The 27,141-nt window shown below is 45.9% G+C and overlaps 1 protein-coding gene across 4 annotated transcripts in view; it reads left to right on the forward strand.

Moving 5' to 3' along the window:
- The first annotated feature begins 12,908 nt into the window (after positions 1–12,908).
- The window catches only part of SUSD6 (sushi domain containing 6), a 90,066-nt gene continuing 75,833 nt past the window's right edge, over positions 12,909–27,141 (forward strand). For all 4 annotated transcript variants that reach the window (XR_013922180.1, XR_013922181.1, XR_013922182.1 and 1 more), the window contains exons 1-2: positions 12,909–13,101; positions 20,383–20,469. The gene's annotated coding sequence lies outside the window, so the exon portion shown is untranslated. The remainder of the gene's footprint in view (positions 13,102–20,382; positions 20,470–27,141) is intronic.

Below are 27,141 nucleotides of genomic sequence, written 5' to 3' on the forward strand. Positions count from 1 at the left end.
GGCTCGGCCTGCAGGGGAGAGAGCGGCGGCGGGTGAGCGGGGCGGCGGGCGAGCGGGGCGCAGGGACCCCTTTTGTCTCCCAGGGAAGGCGCAAGGGCAGGGTGTGCAGGAGGGTGCAGGAGGAGCTGCAGAGGGGCCGCGGGGGTCTGCAGCGGGGGTGCCTGGGCTGGGGGACTGCAGCTGGGGCGCGTCTGCACAGAGAGCAGGGCAGGTGGCGGGGGGTTTTGGGGGGGCACAGTGTCTGATGGGCTGGGGTGGTTTTGGGGCGGGGGGATGTTTGAATGGTCAGTGGGCGTGTTGGGAGCGTATGCTCAGGCAAGGTAGGGTGATGGGGGAGTCTTTAAGGTGCGTGGGTTGTGCATGGGGATGTGCGTGGGGGCGTTTGAGGTGATGGAGGTGTTTGGGATGACGGTGGGGTGCGTTCAGAGTCCCTGCAGTATGTCTGGGCTGTGGGCGCAGGCGTGTTTGTCTGTGAATGGGGGTGCCGGGGGTGCATGGTGTCTGCCTGAGCCAGGGGTGCGGGAGTTTGGGTGGGGGTGTTGGGCTATGAACGAGGATGCCTGTGATGCTCCGGGCTTGGCAGAGCGGCGGGCGCGGGTGTTTGGGGCGGGGGACGTTTGAGCGGTGGACGGAGGTGTCAGGCAGGACTGGATGCGGGACAGGGACCTCCCCCCGGGACCGCTGCCCACGGCGCAGGACGGAACCTCCGCCCGCCCCGGTCCCCCGCGGCACTCACCGGGCGGGCGCGGCGGGCAGCCCCGCGCTTTGTCTCGGTGCCGGCAGCCTCGGGGATCAGGCGGGCGGCGGCGGCGGCTCCTCCATGGCACCCCGGGCCCCGCGCGACGCCCCCACCTCCGGGGCGGTGGCGGGCACGGCGGCCGCCCGCAGGCTGCGGCGCCCCGCGCTGCCCGCTGCAGGCCCCGCGCGGGGGGCGGGCGGAGGCGGGCGCGGGGGAACCCGCCCCGCAGCCCCGCGGTGGGGCCGGGCCGGGCCGGGGGCAGCGCTGCTGCCGGGCGGGGATCCCGCCCCTCGTCCCCCCCACCGCGAGGGGCCGGGCCGGGCGCTGCTGCGGCAGGAGCGGCGTCGGGGCTGGCTCAGGCAGCGGGCAAACGCCCAGCCCGCCAGGCGTGTGTCCTTCCCTGCAGGCATCCTCCATCCGTGTGCGCATCCCTCCATGCCGGCGTCCTGCCGTGCACCTGCCTCTCCGTGCTCGCATCCTTCCCTGCAGACCTTCCCCATACGACCGGCATTTCCAGGGTCGTGCCCCCCGTTTTGCACTGTGCCTTCATGCAAACAAACCCATGCGTATTTACAGTGAATATGAGCAAGAATAAAAGGGGTGTAAGAAGGAGGAGGGGATGCTAACCCGGTTTTACAGATGCCAAACTGAGGCACAGGGAGATGAAGGTGCCTGCCTTGGGCCACCGGGGGGAATTCACTCCAGAGCTGGAAAGGAAAGGCACTGCTCTCAAATTTCAGTTCAAAGCAGTTTCCAGCCATGAAACTCTATTCCTTTTAGCGCTAATGCAAGCATGCTGCAGGGATGTGTCAGGACTGACAAAGGGGGAACTAGAGTGACATTATAGGCAATACAATACACCTTTTCAGGCACTCACTTTGAACATGCTGGTTGCAGTTACTTTGATAGATCCCACGTCTTTACAGGGATCCTGGGCTCAACAGCCTCTGTGAGGTTGAGGAATGCCCTGCTCTAAAAATATTGTTCAGCAAAAAGGGGATTGTTGCTGGCTGTGGAGCTGCAGAGCATCTGTGCCACATAGTGGAGCAACTCTGATTTTGTAAGGCAGAGGACAGTAGTAGCAAATGCACCATTAGCCACTGTGTTACAAGTTCAGTGCTTTTCAGCAATTTCTCATGTAACCTTTACAGGCACAGCCTTAATCTGTTTTGTTTTAATGAGGAAGGACCTGGCACTCACCAAAGGACTTCCAGGATGGCCTAGGACAAGGATACAGAGCAAAAGAAGGATCCAAGAAAGTCTTAGGGAGTCCTTGGGAGAAAGCTGAAGAGCTGCAGGTTGGTTGTGATTTCAAATTGTGCAGGCAAAGACTTTGAATCGTGCTCATCTCTGTGCTGATAAATGCAAACAGTAATGATACATCTGCAGCAACTGGGCAAACTCCACCAATAAACCATATTGACTAATCTGATCTCATTCATTCATCATCATAGTCTGCAGGGGACGATTATAAAGCTCGGTAATTAATTATGTGAAAAATCCTCAGGCCAGAGAACAGCTCTCTGCTGTCTGAAGAGCCCGGCTCACTGGCTCATGGGGCTAACTATTAATACTAGATGTAGCACTGTAGCTGTCAAGCTGTGGCTGTGTTCCCTCCTTGTGGAAGATGCTAAGCTGGTAAGTGTATATACCAGGTAAGGTGTGGGCTTCTTGGGGCTTTTGGCAGGTTGCTGTTTCAGCCTCCAGTGAGGCTGTATTTGGGGCTTGACCTTTCAGGCTTCCTTATGGATCTTTAGGAGTCCCATCAGTGTTCTCCCAAATGCAACTGGAAGGGGATTTATTGGGAGATTTTAGAAGCAGCTGCATATGACTTTAGGAGACATTAACACACACTATCTGAACATGGAGTCATATCCCTACCTCATCAAGACTACAAGAGATTCGGGATGGGGCAGGAGGAGATCTGTAGAGAAGCTCAAAAGGATCACTGCTAATAAGTTATTTTCCCCCACACATAAAACTTGGTTCTCTGTTGGCTAGAAATGTCTAGAAATCCACACAATCAGGCAGAGCAGTACTATAAGGTTACACTCCTTCTTTAATAAGTATTTTCCTTCTTTGCATTGCTGTTAACAATAGCAAGAGAAGCAGGGCAGTGGAAAATTTGGACTACAGATTGTGGGGGTGGAAATATTTGTATCACTTCAATAAATTCTTCTGTATGCTCTTCATTGCACATGTATTAATTTCTTTCTTCACATCCAACTTTAAAACTGCTTGTGCCTGGGTTTTTCCCTGCTCTCCTTGTGAGAGATATTTCACAACCTACTAGAGCTCATTGGTAAAATGTTATTCATTACTTTCAGCTTCAGTTTTTTGTCTCTTTGTTTTATCTTCCCTAGCAACTAATTTGCTCTTCCTCCTGCTTGGGTTTATGCCTTACAAATGTTTGTAAACTGTTTCTATATCCCCTTAGAGCCAAGGAAAACATATTGTCTTTGCAAATCAATCCCCTGTAGTTGCGCAAAAAGCTATCACCTTTCTTCTGACCTCCTCCCAGTGTGTCAGGCTCTTCCAGCAGCCGCTGCCCTGAACTGAGCAGTGGGCTCCTGCCCAGCACTTGCCTCCGTGCTGCCTGGCACAGGATAGCTGTGTGCATGGTCCTGGTGTCAGTGCGTTGCCTTCCTCCTCACTTGCATCTCCTTGTGTCCCCTTCTCTAATTTGCTATCTCTCCTAAGGTTTACTCAACACAGTTTGATTTTCCAAAACTTCCCCAACTCTGCCATGGGGAACATTAATTGGTGAATTATCTCCTCCTTGCTAAATAGCTTTTGTTTTCCAGGCCGAATCCTACCTCCATCTACTTTGCATTTTGTACTCTCTCTTTCTCAAGCTGTGTTTACACTGTTGTTGGGAGGACCCTGACCTAGCTATTGTTTAGCTACTCTAGCTCTCACCCTACTCTCTCCTGTTTAGACTCCTCCTAGTTTTGTACCAGAATATACCTGTTCCTTAGTGAACTGTGAGGATAGCGGGAAGGTGACAGCCTTGGGGAGAGGAGACTGCAGCCCTCTGACATAGCTACAAATTGCTGGTATCTCCCAGGCATGGGATCCTTCCCTTTGTAGCTGCCAATGGAGCATGGGCACCCAGTGCATTCCCAAGCCTATCCCTTCCCTGCCCAGAGGCAGCTTCTGCACTCCTCCCAGATACACCAGAGCCTCTCCAGCACAGCCTTCCTCTGTCAGCTGGATGGTTTAAGAACTAGTTTAAAACTTTAATGAGAGGCTGAGGTCTTACTGATCCCTTACCCCATGATACCCTTGGTCCCCTCCCTCTAAACAGCCCCTTGCCACATGCCATAATCCTTTGTTTACAGTCTTCCACCTGAGTGACTTGGCAGCCTTCTCTGAGCTAGTGCTGGACATGAAGTCCCATAGGATTTTACATACTGGCCTTGCCTGGTAGCCGAGGCCTGAAACCCAGCACACCACAACATCAGTGTAACAACCTGACAAAAGCTAAAGTCCTCCCCCAGGAGATGTCAGTCTTGGATCTTTTTATCCATTCCCATGCTTTGCTTTTTGCTTTTGTCATTCTCTGCTTCTGCTCTGCCCACAGCCCTGCATGGCCTGCCTGTCCCTTCCTCTGTAGGATGGCTATTTGCTTTCCCCCTTCTGCTGCTCAAAGTGCTTGCCTGGGAGATGCAGGCAAAGCCTCCCTCCTTCCCTGGGTTGCAGATGTTGTTCTGCAGCCACTTGCCAGGCTGTTCCAGTGAGCTTGCAGCACCCAGGGCAGCTCAAAGTAGCTGCTCAAAGCCAAGGCACCATCCCCTCCTCTCACAGCCCAGAATCTCTGCTTAGTGTTGTCATCTGTAGCTGAGCTTCATCCACTTCATGTGAGTCTCTAGGGAAATGGAGCTTCTGGCTGGGGCAGATGTGCAGAGCAGAGAAGCGGATAAAAAGCAGTGCAAGAGGAGGTAGCTGTAGCTGACGACATATGGCGAGGAACAATGCAGAGGGCTACTGCCAGAAGCGAATTGTTTGGCAGCCACTGGGGACAGACTTGCACTACAAATACTGCGTGCTTCATTCTGAAGCTGGATTCTAAGGCCAGCATGTGAACCATGCTGATGGTGAGTTTTTATTAGTGTTCGTCTTGCTGGGTGACACTATGTTGCATGCTGTTTGTTGTCTCACCAAAACCACTTGGTCCTCGATAATGAAAAGGTTTCACTGGTCCCTGGCTGAAAGGAAATTGATGCCCCATCCCTGGAGACATCCCAGGCCAGGCTGGATGGGGCTCTGAGCAACCTGATATAGTTGAAGATGTCCCTGCTTATTGCAGGGTGTTGGACTAGATGACCCTTGAAGGTCCCTCCCAACCCAAACTATTCTATGATTGTATGATTCCATGAGCTGGCACGCTCTGTATTAAGGACTGGCAGCAGAGTTGCTGCACTGATGGTTTCTTGGGGTCATAGTGAAGAGGTCTTTACTTGGTTTCGTGCAAGTATTTGGGTAAAACCTGTGCAGTCACCAGGGCTGTCTGAAAATATATGTTAGCTTGGCAGAGAAAATTCTGAAAATGAAGGAAAAATACTTGTCACTGCATATTTCCATGGAAATAAGTATAGAAGTAAGAGTGGATTTTATTTGCTTTTGGGGTTATTGTGTTGTCAGTGATTATTTTTCGAGAAATGAGAATACTGGCATATTTTGGCCCAAACTGAATCCAAGATGTGGCTGTTGAACCACATACACTCAGTTCTCCTGTCAGGCTTGGCTTTGTATGGAGAGCTCATGGGTCATGAGGGAACTAGGGAACCCTTGCACATGGTGAATCACGGAGGATAGATCTGGCCCCAGGGTCACAGAGCAAACTTAAGATGAAGTAAACAAATACATGAATCACTTGGAAATTAGTGTGAAGGAGTCTTTGTTATATGTGAGGTCAGAGTACACCACTGGGGTGATCTGTGCAGGACTACAGACTACATTTCCATGAGCTACTATCCACATATAAATAGTGTGCTGACCCAGAATAGTCTCTAATAATCAAGTGTCATCTCAACAGGAAGATTACATGCTAACTCTAGTTACATTTTAAAGCTGAAGCTGAAAAGCAATTATGTTCCAGTGTAATCAAACAGAATAAACTGTTAGATTAAGACTAGAGGTTTAAAATTATTTTTCTTTTAAGTAATCTGAGATGTTTATTAGCTGGATAGTAAGAGATTTTTTTCTCTTCCTGTGTGATTTCTACCTTGACCACAGCATGGATTTTATCAGTTAGTCATTTTTAGGAGAACTGAAAAAATGTCACATTAGTCCTTTTGCTGTCAGAAGTCACATCAAAACATAGTTTTCCAGGGTATAGTATTTAATGTTCCATCCTACATACGAGCTTCTTTTGCATTCCTAGATTGTACTTGCTCTTGCCAAGGAGCTCACAGACGGAAGAGATTCGCTGTTTGTTTCTGCTCTCATCTGGGAGTGAGATGCTGCAGGGAGCACGAGAGAGGGATCAGGAGTAGGGAGCTGGACCCTTCCTCACTTTGTTAGCCACATAGCTGTGCATACGGAGTGTAAAAGAGATTTGGGGGCCTTTGCCCTCAGCCTGCATTTATATGTACATTGTGGTCTAAGGAGAAAGGCAAAAGAAGTGTTGAGCCCATGACGCCTGCCTCCCTAATTCAGGAGAACTGAAAGACGAATATGACACCCGTGGAGGCAGAGTCTCACCACACACCCACATGGGGTCAGCACAGCGGTCGCCTAAGGCTGAGTCGCCCCTCCTGTTCTAACACTGTTTAACAATAACCTGAGCTACCCAGTCTGCCTTGACTACAGCCAACCCCCTTATGAATAATGCTGCTTAATTACAGGCTAATGTCTGCAGCTGAAGCCTGCTACTCATAATGACAGGATTACATTTAAATTCCTCAAAATTATACCTATATCTGTATGTTTAGACTGTGGAGGGGATAAACTCTTTTGTTCATCTACAGCAAGAGCCTGATGGCTAATTCTTTAGGCACTGAAGAGCATCCGTGCTGAACCCCAGAGGCCGTACCAGTTCCAGTGCAGTTCAGATCCCAGCATCTGAACCCCATGTCATCAAAACCTCCCCAGGAAGGGAAACTGTTCTACCTGAAGAGTGAGAGACTGCAGATAGAGACACTGCCAGATTTTTCTTTTCCCTTGGGCTGATATCTGGGAATTAAGCCAGTTGGAAGACTGCTGGAAGGAAATCTTCCTAACTCTGATCATATTTGCAATCAGTTTTTATGCCAGATGTTGCCTCAGAAAATATGAAAATCAACAGACAGTAGTTTTAATATGCAGCTTTGCAACTTGAAAAGGTCTGAGTTTTTATAGAAAGGAAAGAAAATGAAGATATACTGCTTCCTTGAGGTGTACCACGTCACTGTATGTAGCCAAACAATGCAGCATCATGTGGAAAGAACAGATGGGAATCCAAGAAGTCAAGAAATGTCCCATAACAAAAACCTACTGTGTAACAGGAAAGTTTTCTGCAGCTGCCCTTCATTTTAAAGAAGTGCCTGACTTTCTTAATAGAATTTTCAAAACTGACAATAAGAGAAGAAGCCGAGCATAAATCAGGCTGCTTTTCACAGGAGATCCCGGAACATGAAGTTCTCATTGGAAAGACAGAATATTTGAGGACAAGGGGAGTTAGGCAGGAACAGGTTCAGTTCTTTGCTTTGTCATTTTTTTTTTACCTAAATAAATGCTATGACTGGATATCTTTGAGGATCTGGGCCTCCCCCTTCCATCTGTGAAGAGGAATAATCGCACCTTCCCTAAGCAATGCAGAGCCAATGTGATAAGGAAGCCATATATTAAATATATTAGCTAAGTTTGGCAGCAAGAGGATCTCAAGATGGTTGGAAGGTAATTTAAATTAATCATGGGACTTTGCAATGAAGGAGATTTTGTCCTTCAGCCTCACTGAAACAGAATCCCTCAGAGAAGCAAAATGGTATCCCCTGTACCTCTTTCTTGTAGCACATTGGCAATGATACAGCTACAAAAGGCAGCCTCCCTTGCTGGAAACACCAGCACTGTTGAACAGATACTAAAGGGGGCAGGATGGATACTTTCCCATACCAGTTCCGTAGAACTGGTATTTCATATATATAACTATATAGGTCAGAGTCTGCACTTTCTCTGCTTCCACCAACAGTTTCACTGGACTCGGTAATTTTGGTTTTGTTGTGCCTTTGTTTTTCCTCCAACCCTCATGCTTTTTAGCACAGTGTAAGGATGAGATTCATAAGATGGTGCTGGACAAGCTGGTACAGGTCCACTGTAGAATACAACACGAAGATACCCATGCAGGATGGCTGCTGTACAGTGATGCTGTGCCCAGGTGAATTGTTCTGCTGGGATTTGGGTGTAAATCTGTTGGGCATGGGGTAGGTGCTGATTGCAGGGTAACTCTAAGCTACCCATATGAAGCAAATGCTAAGAAGTCCAACATGATCTTCTAGTTTATTAGGCAAGGTGTCTCTGGTAGAGATGAGGGTGTACATCACCGGTTTGTGAGTTACTGAGGACACCCCCTCCAGAATGCTGCGTGTTATTCTGGTGCTAGGAAATTCTGCAGGAGGGACCCTGGTGTTAAGGTTAAATGAAGTTTGAGACAGCAGAATAAATTAGGATGATCAGCAAACCAGTAAGCTAGCCTTATGACAGGACACTAAAAGAGCTTCAATCTTTGAGCCTGTAAAATGAGATTTAAGGCAAGATGTGTCAGATCTTTAAAAATACAAAACAGGCCAAACAACCTGCTCAGCTGGTGCCTTTCAGGTATCCTGCATTTTTCTGTCCTAACCCAGGGGCATGTCACAGCCAACCTCAGAAATGCAGGCTCTGAAGAAGCTGTTCCTGTGAAAACCAGAGTGGTTTTGTTGTTGACTTCAACACGAGCAAGACCTACAGGAAACTCCCTGTTCCTTGCTCTGAACATTTAGCCCTTAAGTGAAGTGGAATTAATACCATTGTGCTGTGTGGCTTGAATCTAGCTCAACTGGAGCAGAAGTCAATTTGCTGTATTTGAAAGAAAATTAATTAAAGCCTCGTTTATTTCCCTCAGAGAGAAAAGCTCTGGGTAGTTTCCAGGAGATTTTTTTTTTTTTTCCTGAGCTCCTTTGGTACAGGCCTGTATGTGCAGAATAAATGTCTTACAGCTTCAACCCCCAAATCCCTATAAGCTCCAGGCTGTGACCTGGGTCTTCTGGCTCCCACAGCAGTGTGACAGCCCCAGCGGCTGCTCCTAACTGTGTGCTGCATTTCAAGGCACAGAAAGGGACATTGTAGCTCAGCACAGTCTATGTTGGCAGTACTTCGAGAAGGGAAATGTCATGGCAGGGATGATGCTTATAGCCTGTTTTAGCCTCACCTGCCTCTTGTTGGTGGGCTATGAACTACACAGAGAGTAAAGCGAAATGGAGATGGTGTGCCAAGTTTCCTGGTTTACTTTTGTCTTTCCCATGTTGCTTTGGTAGTCTTTTGGAGTTGAGCTTTTCTATTTACATTTAGTCTGAATATTAATAAATGAGTAATGCTCTGCTAAACATGAAAAATGTGTATGGGTTCCAATGTATGATCCTGGAAGAATAACAGGGCTGGGAAAACAGGAGATGTGTGCAGAAGGGAATGGGAGAAAACACAGCAAAACAGGAGAGGTAAACCGTACAGAAGGTTAATGGGCTGTGGGGATTTTGGGAGCACTTAAAAAAACTGGTTTACTGCTGTACAAATCCCACTTCAAACAAGTTGCCAATTAATAGATCACAGAGGTGTTATCAGCAAGAAGGTAAAGGAGCAAGACCATGTGTGGCAGTCCTGGATGCCCAAGTGGGAGATGCTGTTTGCTTGAATTGTGTCTGGCATGCTGCCAGCTCCAAGGAACAAAAGGCACCTCTGGTGAGATGCCAGCTACCTACTTTCCCACCAGAATCTGGACATGGGGGATTGATGGAAGCAGCAAACGGAGAGTAGTTCTCCTGCATCTTAGCAGTAAGAGTTACAGAGCGGTCTTACTGAGGAGGAAAGGTCTGTGAGAGAGGCCTGTGAAGCCAAAGAGTCTTTGGTGGCTGAGCTGGGTGCTGAAGGATCGCTATTGCATCTTGTTCTTGAAATGAAAGTGTCTCAGTCTTTTGGCTTGTTGGCTGGGCAGCTCTGCTCACAAGAGATCAAATGGTGTGGAGCAGGTACAGCCCTCCCTCCTTGTCTGCAGGAGCACAGAGCGCTGGGGAGGAGGATGTCTTATAGGATGGTAATGTCACCAGGGGCTCATGAGCAAGGGTGGGTTGTATCACAGCCTGAGATTATGGTATCTCTTAGGCTATTTTTTCTCCTTTGATAGTGCCAAGACTCTCAGGAGACATTTTCCAGCTGAGCACTACCATCAGGAATCATGTTTTATTTGTGGCTTCTCTCTCAGAAGGGAAATGAAATTGCAGTTGGGGTCATGTTAGATATGCGGTGCCTGGACAGACATTGATATCCCGTCCATCTTAGGATGGAAGGGATAGGCCGGTGTTTGTGTCAGGGTGAAATGTACCATTTGTTATCATGAGGATGTGAAGGGTTTCCAGCATTTTGAAGGAGAAGATAAGAACTTCATGGCTGGGATTAAAAATATGTGTTTTTTATAAGAATAATCCAGTGGCAGGTCTGGATTGAGAGGGCAGCAACTGTCCCTGTGAGGGGAAATATCAAGGCATGCAGAACAGCATATGTTTGCTGCACTGGAAGAGGTGCTTTGTATTGCTGTAAAAAAGGGCCTCTCCCCAGGACATAAGCAGCTTGGACTCCCCTGTGATCCACTGCTGCAGGCTTGCCAAGGGGACCAGGACGAAACATGGTGTGGGGTGCCCCACTGTCACCATGTACGGGCTGCCGTCTTCCCCCATTCCCTGCCAGTGGGTCAGAGCCCAACCAAATGCCCTTTGGCATCTCTGCCAGGAAGGAGTGTATTGATGGGCTGGGACATTTGTGATAGTTGTACTGCCTCTGCAGAATAAAAACAACATCCATAACCACCGGATGAGAAATTGTTTAATCAGATGGGGCTGCATGAAGTAAGTGTGCTTTGACCTTCCAGTGAAGTTTGGCAGCTTTCATGCTTTAAAATTTCCGCTACCCAAAATTAAAATTAAAAAAAAAAAAAAATCAGTTATTTATTTCTTTTCATTTACATTCAAGAAACCTGACAGCCTTTGAACACCAGGAAAATTGTATGAAAATACCTGGGTTGAGACTGTAAACTTTTCAGCTGGGGGAGAGGCACTCTGGTGGTGGCAGCTCCCAGTCTTCCTTCATTGACACATGTGTAATAAAGGGAAAATATCTTACCTCCCCATTCAGAATCTGAAGCCCAAAAAGAAAATAAAACGTAGGTCATGGACACAGGGTTGTGAAAAGGGAAGGTACCTGTTTTGGGGGTGATTGGTGGCTTTTACTTCCTCTGAATCATCGGCTGTTGGCTAATGCTGGAAATAGGATATAGGATTAGACACATTGGGGGTCTGATGCAGTATGGCAAATCCTATGTAAAAGGCATTAGTTAATGTCTATGTGATACACCGGACATATAAGATAGTCCAGATGCTGTTTTCTGTGGTTCCACAATACAAACCAAGCAAACAAGCACAGTCACATTAGTGTATCTGAGGCTCCAAAGGAAATGTGTATGAATGAGAACTAAGGAAACAAAGTAGCATAGAAATGAAAAAGTACCTCTAAAAATTTAGAAACATTAACTAGTTGAACCCAAAAATGTGACCAAGCCTCCAGTTAGAGGTCATTTTAGTGAGGATTTGTCAGGAGCTGCACCTTCCTGTGTGCATTAATGCCACGTGCAGAGGGGGCAGCGTGGCAGCTCCTCACTGCTCTTTTCTTTCAGAGGTACGTGGGTTTCCAAACTTTCCTTCTAGGTCCAGGAGAGCTGCACCAGCGGGTCAAACCGGAGCAAAATGGGAGGGTGGAAAAGACAGAGTGAAAACATTGGCTTGTGCCCAAGATTTCACAAAAGAAAAAAAAAAAAAGCAGCTGTGTGAATCAGCAGGTTTGTGTGTATCTCTAGCTCTCACTCTTCCTTCCTGCCTTCAGGCATGTTTTCCAGATGACCATGTAGGTTTTTCCTGCTTTTTGGTTTTGAAGTGTTCACAAGGGGAGTATTTATAGGGAATGTTTTGCCATGGATGATATTACCATCTTACATCTGATCAAGTGATGGTAAGACATTTCTATAGCCTATTATGGGCTTTTACTATGAATGATCACTGTGCTAATATAAATAGAAAAATTAAAAAAAAATAAACTTCCCTCCACCTTTCCCGTAGAGCTACATATGCTTCCCACCACATATAAGGAGAACAGCTCACACTCTGTAGCAAAATGTGAATAATGAAACAGGTCTATAGAAGGTAAATGTTAATTCAAGGAAGACAAAGGAAAGCAAAGAAAGAGCTCCCTCTCCTTTCCTGCGTGCACTGTTGGATACAGAAGCGTTCTCTTGGGAGGGGCATTTAATAGCAGATGAAGAGGCAGGAGGTGGCAGGAAGATGCAGAACTTTGCCCTACACCTTGTGTACCAAACCGTTCTGAGCGTGTTCTCCTCCTCCTCCAACAGCCTTGTACCTTCCCACCCACATCCTGCGTGCTGGTGCTGCACAGCAACTCCGAGATATCCCGTCTGCCTGGGAAGGAAGGGTTGAAAACGCAAGGAAACTACTTGGATTTTGCAGCAGCGTTCTCTCCTGCCGCCGCTGAGCAGTTCCTGCTCCGGGAGCAGCGCAGCAGGAGGCCGGACGGGGCCCCGTGTCCCCGCAAAGCCGTTGTTCCCAGCGCTGGGCCGGGAGCAAGCGCCACGTGTCGGTGCAGCAGCCGCCGCGCCGCGGGGCGGGGGCTGCAGCGCTCCCGCGGGTCTCCTGCGGCCGCGGCGCCCGTTTGCGGCGCGGCTCCCGCTGCTTCGCTGCGGCTCGTCCACCAGAGGCGGCAGCAGCCGGTGCGCCCGGCCGTGCGCTCCCCGGCGGGGCCCGGCCCCGATCGCCTCCCACCCGCGGCGGCAGCGCCCCCAGGCGGCAGCGCCCGCAGCGGCCGCCGCGCGGCCCCTTTAAGGCCCGCCCCGCCCCGCGTGCCCCGACCGGCGGCGCGCGGGGCGGGGCGGGGCGGGGCCTGGCGGGCGGCGGCGGCCGGGGCGTTGGGCGGGCGAGACGCCGGGGCGGCCGGGGCGCGCGGCCGCCGACCTTCAGCCCTGCAGCTGCGGCACCGCCGCCCCGCACCGCCCGCCCGCCCGGCCAGGCGCCCAGTGCGTCCCGACACCCGCCGCCGAGACGCCCCGAGACTCGCCGCTGAGCCACCCGGTAAGTTACTGCGGGGGAGGGTGTGCGGCTCGCTCCGGAGGCCGCGCCGCGGAGGGGCTGCTCGCTCAGTGCGCGGGCGGGGGCAGCGGCCTGGCTCCGGCGGGGCGCGGGGCCGGGAGCCGGGCCTGCCGGCGGCGTGCGGAGCGGCGTGCCGCCTACCTGCGCGGCGGCGTGTGCTCGGAGGCGGCAGGCGCCGGCTGGGGCGGAAGGTCTCGGCGGCGCTTCCCCTGGCGCGGGGCCGCCCCGCGGGGGAGAGACCGAGACCGAGCCCCGCCGGTCCCTGCACGCGTGTCCGCGGGACGGTGTTCGCTTTCCGTAGGGCTGCGCGGGGGCCCGTTCCCCGCCCGGGAGGTGGGCGCTGGGCTGTGCAGCCGGGGCTGTTACGTAATGTCACCTGTGGTCCCTGCGTCCCTCGTGTCACAGCCGTGTGTGGCCGCCAACAGCAGCGGAGTTGTCTTTTCTCTGAGATCTGCGTTCTGCACAGTGAAATGTTCAGGCTTGTGGATCCGCCCTGGCGTGGGATGAACCTCTGGGATTTAAAAACCCCGAGAGTAACAGCCGAGAAGTGTTCATTGCTCTCTTCTGGTTTTTCTTAGTAGAGCTTGTGGGTGCACAGAGAGACACTGAAGAAAAGTGGTGTCTGAAATGAAGGTATTAGTGAAGGCACTCCTGCAGATGATTAAATGTGAGAAACTTTGTATACACTAGGGCTTCATCTTTGGGTTCTTATTTACGGTGCCTTAACAGTGCCTGCAGGTCAGAGCTTCCCAAGCAGCTGCCTTTACACGTGTGCAGTGCTTAAGCTGAACCTGTACAGCAAATATATCCTAAATCCCCCAGAGGACCTGGAACTCAAAATAGCCATGCTGGGCTCTTGACAACTGAAAAGCAATAATGGTTGTAAGTATCCCTGAAGCTGAGTAAAACATGAAAAATAGCATAATAGTTCTTATTTCTAGCATATTCACTTAATGCAAACAGTGATACATTTTTTCATCTTTATAGTCTTCTTTTAAACAGATTAATACAAATAGAGTAGTTTCAAGTGGGCTTATTCTCAAGATGGTTATGTTATTGTTGGGAATGGACTTCATCTCAGTGTAGTTACAGCAAAACAGATTTTGTTGGGTTGAAGGAAGTAAACATATAATTTTAAAATATGCTGAATTTGTCTTTGGAACGGTTGAGAGCTAAACTGAGCTGATGGGCAGAGAGGATTTTGCACTTGTCTGGTTGCGCTTCCTAGTGGCTTTTTGTGTGTCTTCCCATAAATGCTATTATGTAATGGTGCTTCTCTTGGCAGGAGTCTATTGTCACCGTAATTCCTGAGGTTTCTGAAGCAATGCAGCTCGTTCAGGAGAGTTGTGGTCAGAACAATGGGAGGAAAAGTTCTTAAGAGGAGGTTTTAACCTCTTATATTTTTCATGTGGTAGGACTAAGCTCAAGACATCTGGATCTCTTCTGGAATATCTTTACTGTCCTCTGTTCAGCTTGTCTTTCTCTTATGTGCTGCGCTACAGATACCAGGTGCTAGCTTGCTGCTTGCATCCTGCGTCAGAGCTGGGAAGACATTGCCTCTCTCTTTTAATAATAAGAATTTTTATACTTATCTTTTTTGTGTGTGGCATTTTTTTTTTCTGTTCTGAATAGAAGCAGAAGTGATATAGTTACTTTCAGAGCACTTTACTGTTGTTTAGAAAAAAGCACTTGGGATAATGGAGAAAGGGGACTCTCCGAAGTCAGCTTCTCTAGTTAGAACTTGTCTATATACATCAAAGGGAGGCAAAACGTCTAAGCAGAGAGAGAATTTGCATATTAAATGCCTGTGCTCTTAAGGATTGGTGCTTTTGTGTCTGCAGTTTATCGCTGATTTCATCCTCTGCCTTCTCTTCAGTTGTCTGTCATAAATCTCTTTGCAAGCCTACCTTCTTCTTTTTATGCTGCTGTTTTTGGGGGCATATTTCTATGCAGAGAGGATAATTCTTTCCAGTATTGTAATCTGGTGAACAGTTGTGACACTGGCAGTTTTATAGGTCACGCTTCTGTCTTTTTATAATTTTCATGTTGTTTCTGGTAATGAGCCTGTAAGCAAAACTCAGAAAAGAAAATAACTTGTGTATGTGTTTGGAGTTTCATCTGCCCTCTTGGATTTACCTGTCCTGTTATATAAATGAGTATTTTATGCCTCAAAGTAGAAAGTATGTTTAAGGGGCTACTAGGATGAAGAAAATGTGCCTGAAAGACCTGCAACCTAATCTAAGTAGCTTTTGAGATCAAAGATAATTGTTATCACTGTGGTGTTGCACCTCATGGTAGAGCAGAGTAGCACATGAGAAGGGAGCCATAACATCCTCTTAGATGAGTCTTTGTCAAAACCCAGGTGGTGCCCTCATCTTCTTCCTTTGAGCAGATGCTTCAGTGAAGTCTGGATCTGGGAAAGTACTGATCTGGAGGTTGAAATTTCCCAACCACAGTATTACGGTAGCAGAGACTTTGGTTCTGTCACCATTTTTCTGCTTGTCATGCAAATTGACCACCTGTGCTCTTTGAGGACCCAGTGTCCTTGAGCTGTTCAGTGCACCATGTCTTGCTGAAACCGTTTCCAGACAGTTATCAGCAGAGTTTATATTTAGTGCAGCATGTGAAAGCAGACTGAAATGGCTGCTGGAGCTCATGAGCTGCCTGGGGAGGCAACGAGCAGTGGTTAGTGAAGTCACTAAGTGTGAGTCCTGCCTGTAGTTTAATGATTTTGATGGGATTAGTTCTGTCCTGTGATGATGCTTGTTCTCCACTGTTTTATTCCTGCCTGGAGAATTGTTTCAGCTGTCAGTAAGAGCAGTCTGCATGGGTATTAAACTCAGCTCCTCAGCTGTGCAACCTCTTAGCTGCAGACTTGGGTTTCTGTGTCTGAGGTTGTTCCTGTTGCATCACTTCTGCTTTTTATCAGTGTACTCACTCACACCACAGCCATCTACTGCTATACCGCCCAAACAAGGTCTCTTGTTCTGCTTTCCTGAGAAAACAGATGTAAGCTGCTGGCCTCTGTCAGTCCAGGAAGGTTTGATGCTGCACACAGAGTCTGTGTCAGGCCACTGCTGCTTTTTTTTTTCCCTTTTGAAAGTTCCATCTCTTCTTGCTAACCTGACATCCTCCCGGAGAAGCCCATTGCTTGCCCATACCAGCATGAAAGGTCAGTAACTTGGAAGTCTTGCTCCAGCGTTTCCCAGTCTGTGTCCTGTCATGCTTTCTGCCTCATACAAGGGCTCCCTGCAGCTCCCCTGCCCTCTGAGCCACTTGTCAGCTGCTATAACCAGCTGATCCCAGCTGATCAGGCTTAGCTGGGAGAGCAGCAGTCTTTCACTGGCAGGACTGGGCCCACTTGCCTGAAAGACTCAGGGAGGGGCAAGAGGCAGCAGGAGTTGAATTCTGCTTTAGGAGTATGTAAGTAGAAAGATGAAGGCATTTCCTAGAACAGGAAAGGGAAAATTTAACCCATACGTAGCAAAGATGCTTGCTCATAGTGGGGTATTGTTACAGTAGATCTCTCCTGCCAGAAATACAGTAGTCTGCAATTATGTTTATCTAGTTGTCATGCCAAGTGTAATGTCTTTAGAAATCCAGCCATAAACGTTTAATCTGTGTTATGAAGCTATTCTGGATACAAATGGAATTACTTCAGATATAACTGTGTAGCCCCCAGCACAGAGAGTAGCAGTTAGGGACAGGCAGATGACTTCCAAGAAGTGCTCTTTATCTTTGCAAGTCCTCCCTGGGATTCACCCAGCTTTGCTGTTTGGTAGTTAGGCAGACAGTATTTTCCTTGACTCTGCTAGCAGAGTCACTTGTTGAGCAGCTGCAAAAAAATATTTTAAGTTTAATCAGTGGAAATGCTTCCTTTAAATTTCAGGAAGTGAGCTTTTGTATGTAGCAAGAAATGTTTTCACCCACCATTGGTATGCTGTTTGTTTTGTTGCTGAGTGGTGGCAGCTACTGAATCTCACAGGAAGCTCAGTGTTCTTGCATGGCTTACTTGCTGATGCTGATGCAAACCAGGTATTTTCAGACCAAACCTACAGATGCTAATAAGAGAGCAGTGGAAGCCTGGCCTGTTGTTTGCTTGCTTATTTATTTATTTCAAACTGATGATATATCTGTGCGATAATTCAAGGCAGTTTATTGAGGAGGCTCACACTGTTGAAGAGCTGCAGGACCAGAAGTTAGAAGTATAAAACCCGTGCCTCTTTCCCACTACTTCAGTTGTCCCTTTCTCCAGCTTCTGCCTTTCTCTGCCTGTGTGTTGAAGGGTGGGCAGGCTCCGAAAGCCAAGCATGCACTGAGAATCTTCTCCACAGCGCAAAGGATCAATGTGTCTCAGTGTGTCTCGTGGCTCTGGTGGCTCCCCGAGGGGACCTGCTGACCTGGCAGTCAGCCCACCCAGCAGTGGATTTGTTTCCTGGTATAAGTGAGCATTGGGTGGAATGGGTTGGTCATTGCCTCTGCAGCAGTAACATTGCAGGCAAGATAAACTACAGCTTTTGCAGCTGGTAGAGCAGGGTAAAGGGGAACTGGTTTCTGAAAGCGTTTTTATGGGGAAGATGAAGCACTGCATCGTATTTATGGTATGGACTAGAATGGATTTCAGCCCAGCAGCGTAAACTCACTTTCCATAGGAATGACTTCCTTGTAGATGCATGAGCTTTGCTAGGCTGAAATGTGCACTATTTTAACCTCATGCTCAGAAGTGCACCAGTTTTGGTACTCGGTGTCTCTGTCCATAGCTTCCTTCACTTATACTTTAGAAGCTCCAGAATAATTCTGAAAATTTCAAAACTGTTTACATTTTCCCTGCACTCATTTTCCCCCTGGTTTGTAATTAAATGTTGCTGTGGTTTGCTGCTCTTCCTGGTTTTTCCCTGCATTGATTTAATGGGGCTTTGTAATAAAATGAGTGGGAGCAGAAAGAATCTGATCAAAACCAAGTTTGCATCTTGTATGGGAATGAAGACAGACAGGAAGTTCTGTTGAAGTATTGGATCTCTTTCTGCAGGACTCTTAAGGGAGCTTAAGAGGGAAATCCTTTTCATACATCAATCATGTTTAAAAAGAAGGGGAAAAAAAAGGGGGGGGGGGGAGGAGCTAACAAAAAAAGGACAACTCCCCCCACCACCTGAACCAGACAACAGCCTCCCAAACCTGTAAGTTCTGTAAGTGAGCTTGAGAGTGATGTTCTTGCACTATATAAAAATATAGATCTTTCAACAATTGAACTTGCAACTTGATTTTCAACAATAGGTGTCAAAAGCAGCTTGCTTTGAAAGGAACTATAGTTTGTATGTTTAGTTTTAAATGCACAGATTAGTGAAATATTTGAATGTTTCTGACCTATTTAAGATGACTGGGATTTATTTTCTTCTTGGTAAATAACTTCTGGTAAGCCTTCGAGGAGTAAATATTGAAGCAGCCCACACTAATACAATTATACTGTGGGATGTGCCAGAATCTCCTTTGGGTATTAGTGCCCATTTGTTCCAATCACTCTCACAAGGCACTTTATTTCTTAGACCTAGTAAAGTGCTCTAATGTTAATTAAAACCCCTTAAAATGAGGGGTAAGGGGAAGGTAAAGATGCATACTGGGTGTGTGTTGCTCTCTAATGAGCCAAAAGGCAAAATAAAGCTAATGTGTGGTGAAGAAGACATAATGGTTATTTATTATCCTCTGCTGTGTGGGGTTTCATTATGCTTGAAAGCTGAGGCAGAAACTTCCCCCAAAATAGCCTGTATAGGTTATCTTTCAGTGTTGGTATGGAGCCTGAGGAGAATCCCTTCTGTGCTGAAACACCAGCCTGGAAGGGTGATTGACATCTCTGCTTTTCATGACAAGTGTCAAAGTCACAGAGCATTGCTCAGAGGGTATGAAAGCTTCACTTCTCCATCTGCTGCCGCTTATGCTGCTGGTGACCCAGTGGCCATATGTGGGATCATCCCAAAAGCTTTAAACCCAGCTCCTTTCCGAGGGCCCCTCACTGCTTTTGAAAGTGTAAAAAGGGCATGCTGCTGGCTTCAGGAGAGGGAGGCTCCTCTTTTCCCCTTAGGAAAATCTAGTGGTACATCTTTGTAAAACTAAAGCATTTTTGCAGAGAGCTGTGTGATCCTGAAATGTTTCGAACTGGTTCTGTGACGTGCAACAAAAATATGCTGGAAACTTGTTGCAGGCTTTGCGAGCAGAGACCAGAAAACCTAATAAGCCTACTAACAGAGATCCATTAAAAGCCTCTTCGTGGGTATGGGGACCAGGGTTGTATGACTGGAGTTGTCTTTTGGTGTATGGCTAAGGTGAATGAGAGACGTGAAGAGGAGTTTGCTTGGTTTACTTTTGATTTCATTAGCTGTGAGAACTTCCATCTCTAGTGTGTTTCTGATTCGCTGTCTTGCAGGGCTTGCACACTTTGAGACTCAAAAAGCTGACATTTAAATGTGACAATGAAATGTTTAACAACAAAGGAGATCCTTAGGTAGGCTAGACAAAAATTCCTTTCAGCTGCACGTTTTACTTTCACTTTTGGATGACCAGTTTGCCCAGTTTTTAGTCAGTTGCTATGTTTTCCGAAGTGGAGAAGTTTACCTTATTAATAACAATATTTTCTTTTTAAGTTTCAGAATTTTTAGTATTAATTCTGAATAAAAAGGGTGTGGAGGGATAAGAGGACAATAAAACATACCAATTTTTTTTACACCATAGAGATACATTTCCTTTCTCCTATGCTTCTTTGGAAAGTACGCAGTATTTGTGTTTGACTAGATTTTTATTTGTAGAGGTGTATGTGTGTATCTGACTGATCTTGATGTGGTTCTAATCTGTATTTTTCAGGTAACTTCTCAGAAGTTTGTCCCATTGAAAAAAGACAAACCAAAACAAAAATCCAAACCAAACAAAATCAACAAAAAAACAAACAAAGCTTGAGTGCTGCTGAAAAACGTTTTCAGTGGCACTCTGTTTGAAACTGTGATCTGTTCTCTCCTTACACTTGCGATTTTTTTAAACAGAATGTGTGAGGGTAGTTTTTAATGTTCTTTGTTTTTTGGGTAACTTGTGCAGTGTATCTCAAACCCACATCTGACTTTTGCGGGTAATGACTGTACCTGAAACAGAGCTGTTTGCCCGTGTCCTGAGAATATAATAGAGCTACTTCTACTGCTTAGCCTTCAGCTCTTTAGTGTGATGGAGTGCCCTCCTTATCCTATATGTATTCACAGCTAATACTTTTTTGTATATTCCTAGGTGTGTGAATCAACCTATCGTCACTGAATCATCACTTTAATCATACTAACTTGACAACCATTGTATGCCAGCTTGTCTCAACACAAGGTAAGATGAAAGCTAATGCCATTACTTTATTTTTCCTGCCTCTTTGCTTTTTAAATCTGTTTTTTGTCCAGATGCTAGTGACTTTGCTGTAGATTTAAGGCGAGAATGTGCTGCCTGCATTGTCCATGTTCTCCTCCTGCAGGAAGACAGCCACTAACCGTTAACATTGCTTCCTATTTTGAAAACTAGTGTTCAACATTTTCTTAGGGTCTGACTCCTTTGTAGCCATGCCTTAGCATTTTTCCTGACACCTCTGTTAACCTGCTTTTTGTGGTGTTCAGTTTCCACAAGCTGTTTTTTCCCTTGTATGTTTCATCCACTTACCACTCCCTGGTTTTGCTGTAGGAGCTGTTGAGCTCCTGCCTTCCAGAGTTAAGCATGCATTATAAGCCACCTGTACTGATTTTTTTCTCTTGAACAGAAAATGGGTTTTGTTTGGTTTTGTTGGTTTTGTTTGTGTTTGTTGTTCCCCCCTTCCCCCTCCACCCCTCCAATGTTACCTTTGAATACCTCTCACAGAAGGATTATACTTGTGCATTTTGTGTGTTAGTGGTAAGAAACTACCTGGATATGTCTTTTGGAGAACTAAACATAAAGCTATTTTTTGGACCTTAGTCTTTTATCCCCTTTTAGAGAAGGGGTGTAGACTGGGGGTGGGGGAGGAAATACCCTTCTAAGCTTTCAACAAGGTTATTATTCAGTACTCTAGGGAAGTCCTAGTGCTCAGGAACTAATGTGAGCCTTTGTTCTGATGCTAATCAGAATAGGAATAATTCCTGACTACACCCTCAGATTCCTCTAGCAGTGCTGAGGCATTAAGCTCCTCTGCTACCACTCTTCCTGCTGTGCTGGCTTGTTGTACTTGATTCCTGCAACTGCTATCTTGAGAGCAAAAGCTGGAGTTTTGACGGCGTCTCACTAGGAGTGCCCATTTAAAACTTCTGAGATTTTTTTTGGGGTGCTTCTGAGTGGTACTTGTATGCTTGAGTTAAATAGGTAACTTGGTGTATATGTGTGTCTTTTTTATCATTAAATAAGAAAATAACTTTTTGTTGATGCAAGACACATTGGACTTGAATATAGCAGCATCTTTTATTACATGTTGGAACATGAAACTGAAAGAATGCAAGTTGGCATGTAGCTCAAACTTAGAAGGTATTTTTCCATCTATCTCTTCTTTCTTCCTTCTTTGGCCAGAGCAAACAAATATTGTTTCTCAAATGCTTTTAAATACCCTTAAAGAGACTAACTTCTGTCTGCTAGTACAAAGAGCTCTTTAAGTTTTCTAGGATGAACATGTATACAACCTATATATTGTTTTGTTTTATGCCAATGATCTGCTCCCATTCTAAAGACAGACTGCATAGTAGTGGAATGAGCAGCTTGAAGCCTAGGTATATAGTGAAATATGACTTTGCATGTAATACAACACACAAAAATAGTTCATTAAAACTGTCTCTTCACTAAATCATCCTTGTGCTTCTAAAAGTAGGTTTCCTGGTACAGCCGTTTGGTTTGCGACAGTGGGTTCTCTGAGGATAGTTGGTGGCAATCCTCTGTGGATAATCTGTCCTGAGTCTGACTGAGCTGGCCTTCTAGTGAATTTGTAAATGAGTTTGCTGTCTTTCGCTAGGGGCTGTTCACTCTGCAGGGTGGTTTGAGACCTTTTTTAGTATTAGTACAGAGTAGAGGGACAGGAGGGTTTTAGACAAGCTAAAGAGCTTCCCTAGAAGACAGACTGATACAGTGCATCCACACAGTTAGCATCTGCATATCAACACAATTATCTTAGAGTGTTTAATTTTAATGGAAAGTGTTTTTTCCTAATGCAGAATTGGAAAAGGCCTGAAGTAGTGATATAAATCTGATCGTGTTGCAAATTACAGAAGTTTTGGCTATGTAGACATAATGTCTAGATGACCCGAGCTCAAAAAAGCATGTAAGAAGGTATTGGGAGGAGGGAGAATGATTTAAAGTGAAACTTACCTTTTTGCTGGTGACTGTATACAGGTGGGGAGTGTGTGTTACAAGGGTAGTCCAATGCGGCTCCCTGGTGCAAACCTGTGTGGAAGCATTAGCTACGCAAAGGGGTTTATGAGCACTTCCAAACAGGAATTGTTTATTAAGGTTGATTCTGTTGACAGTATCCTGAAGAGACACCACTAATAGGTGCAATGTGACACGTTTTCTGTGGGTAAAATTATGGGCTGGGTGTAACTGCCTTTGCCTAGAACTATTAACCCAGCAGTTGTTAAATCCCAGGAAATGCTCATTTTCAGGGTGGTGATTGCTTTTATGACCTGAAAATAAAAACTGGAAGGCAAATGTGTTGTTTGTTTTATCTTTTCTTTACTCTTGATTGGCATATGCAGGGCATTTCCTGCAAATGAGTGCCCTATACTTAGACTTATTCATATTCTATCACTTCTCAGCATCTTGCTCAACTTTTACGATTTGAAACAATTATCTTGAAATGTGGGTGTGTGTGAGAGACCGCAGAGAAATTGCAGTACACAGCACAGGATTCCTCTCCCCCCTTATTTTTAGCCTGTGAGGTGAGAACAGAAGGACAATGGCAAAAGCATTTCTGAACAGCTCCTGTGCAAAACTTCCCATAAGGTCTTGAACACTCTGTAACCTGTGCTTTCTTGTCTATTCCCTGCTTTATCTGCTTGAACCATTTGTAATGTGGAAAACATAGTACCCAAATGCTTTTAACAATGGTGTCTGTTCTGGTGTGGGCCAACATTCACCTGCTTCCCTTCATATGTCCTGGGGTTTCTCCTTTGCGTATATTTTTTCTGTTTTATTCTGGTTTTTGTCCAAGTTGGCATTTCTTTTTCTGGCAGTGTGCCATAGCATGAAACTCTGGGGGCATACAACATTGTTGGTATTAAAAATTAAGGAAGCGGTACAGAATACTTAAAATTGATTGATTGTTTGTTTTTTCTCCACAAATATATATGTGTATATATATATATTTTTTTTTTCTGCTTCACTGATAGATAGGAAGCCAGGGGGAACTTTCTCTGCCTTTTTTCTTTATGTATAAGCTGAGGGTATGGAGTCTAGATGAGAGCGATTTTGGGTTTTAGCAGGGTTTTTTTTTGGTGTTTATTTTAAGGTAATTTGAAGACCAGTTTAACTCTTGTGACTCTCTAGTTTAATCTCCAGTAAACAGGAAGGAAGAAGGGCCTTCAGTAGTTGCCATGTCCTGGAGGCAATATGTTGTTCCACTTAAGCTACGACAATCACTTTTTCCCACCACCTCTTAATGTTCTTCTACAACATTTTGTGGAACAGACACTTCTTGATTTTAATTTTTCATCTGTATTTTCCCCTTATTGTGAAGCTAGAGTTTTTAATTAGCATAATGTAGTAATCAGCCAACACATTGCAGAAAGGCCATTTGACTTCTGGTGTGACAATTTGCTGTGTGTGAGATTGGGAAGAGGTGTCCCCCCACCTGCCCGATAGCCTTGTGGTCGCTGGCCAGTTCTCATCCAGCTCCATTACATTAACAGCCAGTTGCATTTCTGGGTAGAGCTCAGCATCTTCAGGGGTGGTTGAGTTGAAGTAGCCGGTGACCAGGTATCTCACCTAACCTTGAAGTGGCAGGTTGGAACCCTGGGTGCTATTTCAGGCTCTGACTGTAGTAGGAGGTCAGGCACTGACCATATGCTCCTTAAACAGGAGCTGCAGTGAGGCAAGCTGGGTTCACAGGGATGAATATATTGATGTACTTCTCCTTTACAAGGATGAGTCCTTCAGGTGAAAATGAAGGCATGCCTGGGGGAATATGTGTTACCAATGTGCTTACTGTGACTGTTCAAGGAAATTGGCATTATAGCTAGCCTATCAACTCACTTGCTTAAATCCTCTCTTCTCTTTGTCCTTCCAACAGAAAGGGCTCTGCAGTTCATGCCAGAAAGCAGTCCTCCCTAGGTCAGCAAATCTGTTGTAGAAGTCCCAAGAAAAGACAGCTCTTTGTAGTGGGCATCAGAGCTATTGATATGTAACCTGCTTTTGGGTCAGGGATTTGCCTTTGTGTTGCTGGAGGGGCAGATTTATGGCATCAGTGTGAAACACTCATCTGAAAAACAACTTGCTACAGGAATCTGTTGTAGTAAATCTCCTGTTTGAGATGTATGTCACCTGAAGATAGACCTGTTGCAGGGTCAAAATCTGTCAGTGCCTCTGCTTTTTGTTTTAATTGATTCGCAGGAAACACTAAAACCAGGCTGCCCTACATAACGTGCTAGGCAGCACAGGGTGATGGGAAAGGAGATGTATATTGTACTTGCAAGACTTTTGAAAGGGCCCGAATGCTGTGACATTGGAAGGAATTGAAGCATTTGAGCCACTGAATGTTAACCACTGGCCATAAGATGCTTCTGACCTCTGACAACAAGGCTAAGAAAACAATCCTGGTTACCCCTTGTAAGTCAATCTTTATTGCTTCGGTTGAACTGTGTACTTGTGCCCCACCATCTCCCACACTGTACTAGTGTGTTGGTTGGTGCTGACTAAAGAGGAGGACTTGAATCAGAAATATTGTTTCCTACAGAAAGGTACATGTGCTGCAGCTTCTCCAAGTGCTGTGCCAGATGACCCTTGCTGAGTTTATAAGGTGTTTTTTTTTTTTTATCTCTGAAGTACTTGGTGGTAAGCAACTACATTTGCTGAAGCAAGCTGGTATTTTATAGTCCTCCTGTGCTGTGCATTTAATTGCTGCATAACTGATTCATGCTGTCTCAAGTGTACATTGATTTTTCTTTTTTTATGCCAACTGTTTAACAGGCTTCTAGTACATAGAGGAACTTTGCACCCTCTTTCTGCATAAAGTAGTACTTGGAGCTGTTGAGAGATATTTTTCAGCTTAGACAATACAGTACTGTGTCTTAACAAGGGCATGTGCATATCCTGAATTCTGTGGAAGTATAGCTGGGCACTGTCTGGCTGCTCAGATGTTCAGGGCATCATTTTCTTCCCTTTCCACACCTCATGCTGTGTGCTCAATTTGTTTAGTCCCTACAAGCAGTGTATTTTATAGAATGGATACAGTAAAGAGCACAGAGAGGTTTGTTTTTGTTTTTTCTCCAAGCGATGAAGATCAATAGTAAATGTAAAATCAGTAAATTCTATCTAGACTTTTTTTTTTTATTCTCTAGCACTCATTATTACCTTACCCTTTCTTGTCTTTGAGTTCTTCTGCCTCCTTTTTTGTTATGGTGCCAAAAATATTTTGTGATGGTGGTAGAATTTGCTTTAAGTGCAGAAGCAGCCTGTTCTTCAAGTTGAAGAAAATTTTTTGAGGTAGGTGAGTTTAAGGAGGAGCTGATAAGATATTTTGAGCAGGCTTTTTGTAGCTGACTTAACTCATTAGTTATACTGGGATGAGCCCATGACTTCAGTAATTTCAGACTTACACTGTAAGGGTCGTTGCAGTTACACCCTCTACCTCATGTTTGCAAGACTACTGTGGAGATCCTCTACCCTTTTTGGAGAAAGGAAGAAAAATAAGAATATTGCAAATAAAGCATGTGAGGTCACTTGGCGAGTGTGCTCAGCAGCATGTGACACTCTACCTGTCAGCCAGGAATCGGATGCTGAGCAAGGTATTTGAGTTACAGTGCCTGCAAGAACAGAGACTGACAGCTTTGGAGGCTGAGGCTCTATTAGTCCTTAAGAGGGGAAAAGAAAAAGGGGTAGGGGTTAAGAAAGGTGATTAGCATAGACAGCATTAATGCAAGCTTTTTACAGTGCGGTGAATGTTGTGTAGTTGTTGCCTGGGCTCCTCTACATGTGTCCTGCCTGTCAAAGCCTCTAGCATCTGCAGGAAATGGAGCAGTGAGCTACATGAGCTTATTTTGATTGCATGTGAATTTTTGTACACCAATATGTAGGCAGTTTTTGAGGGTAGAGCGGTTTCCTCAGCTGTGTATCTGTCTATAATCAAGATGTAAGCTACAGTGTGCTAGGTGATGCTTTCGGGTGCAGACACAAATCACAGTTTCAGGCCAGCAGCATGCAGTGGAGGAAGGCAGGGGAAAAAAAAGTACAGAAAAACGTGCAGAAAAATTAAAACTGAACTAGGCTGTTTCTTTTATGTGAAGCTACTCCTAGGAATGTAATGATCTGAGTACCTTTGGGAAAACAAACCTTGCAACAATATACCGGTCTCCTTGTGTCCAGGAGCTAGTTTGGGAACAGATTATGTCGCTTAGCTTCCTGGTGAGAAGGAATAGCTTTGGTTGTGAAAAGTCAGAGTTGTAAAAGTTGGACCTTTGAAGCTACTGTAGACCCAACCTCTTGCTCAGAGCAGGCACTCAGGTTAAGTAGATGAGGATACAAAGGGTGGTCTGGATTTCTTGCATAATGGCTTAGTCTATATTTAGTAGGTGAGTGGCCCTCATGAGACCTTCCCTCAAGAGAAATGCTGAGCTTTGTTTGATATTAGTGCAGTCACTGCTGTTAGCCAGAGGACAACGGAAGGTTCAGAGGAGGATTAGAAAGGCTTCTCTGTTCAAATCCACATGTTTAGATGATATTCAGCTGGCTGCTGAGCTCTGGATTTTGAGGCCCTTTGTTATCCTCTCTGTCTTTAAAGAACCTAGATATGGGAAGAAATGGTAAGAGGTTGTAGGTGTCCTCTCAAGAGAAGTTGTGGCA

The sequence above is a fragment of the Nesoenas mayeri genome, assembly GCF_963082525.1.
Source record: "Nesoenas mayeri genome assembly, chromosome: 5".
NCBI classification, from domain to species: domain Eukaryota; kingdom Metazoa; phylum Chordata; class Aves; order Columbiformes; family Columbidae; genus Nesoenas; species Nesoenas mayeri.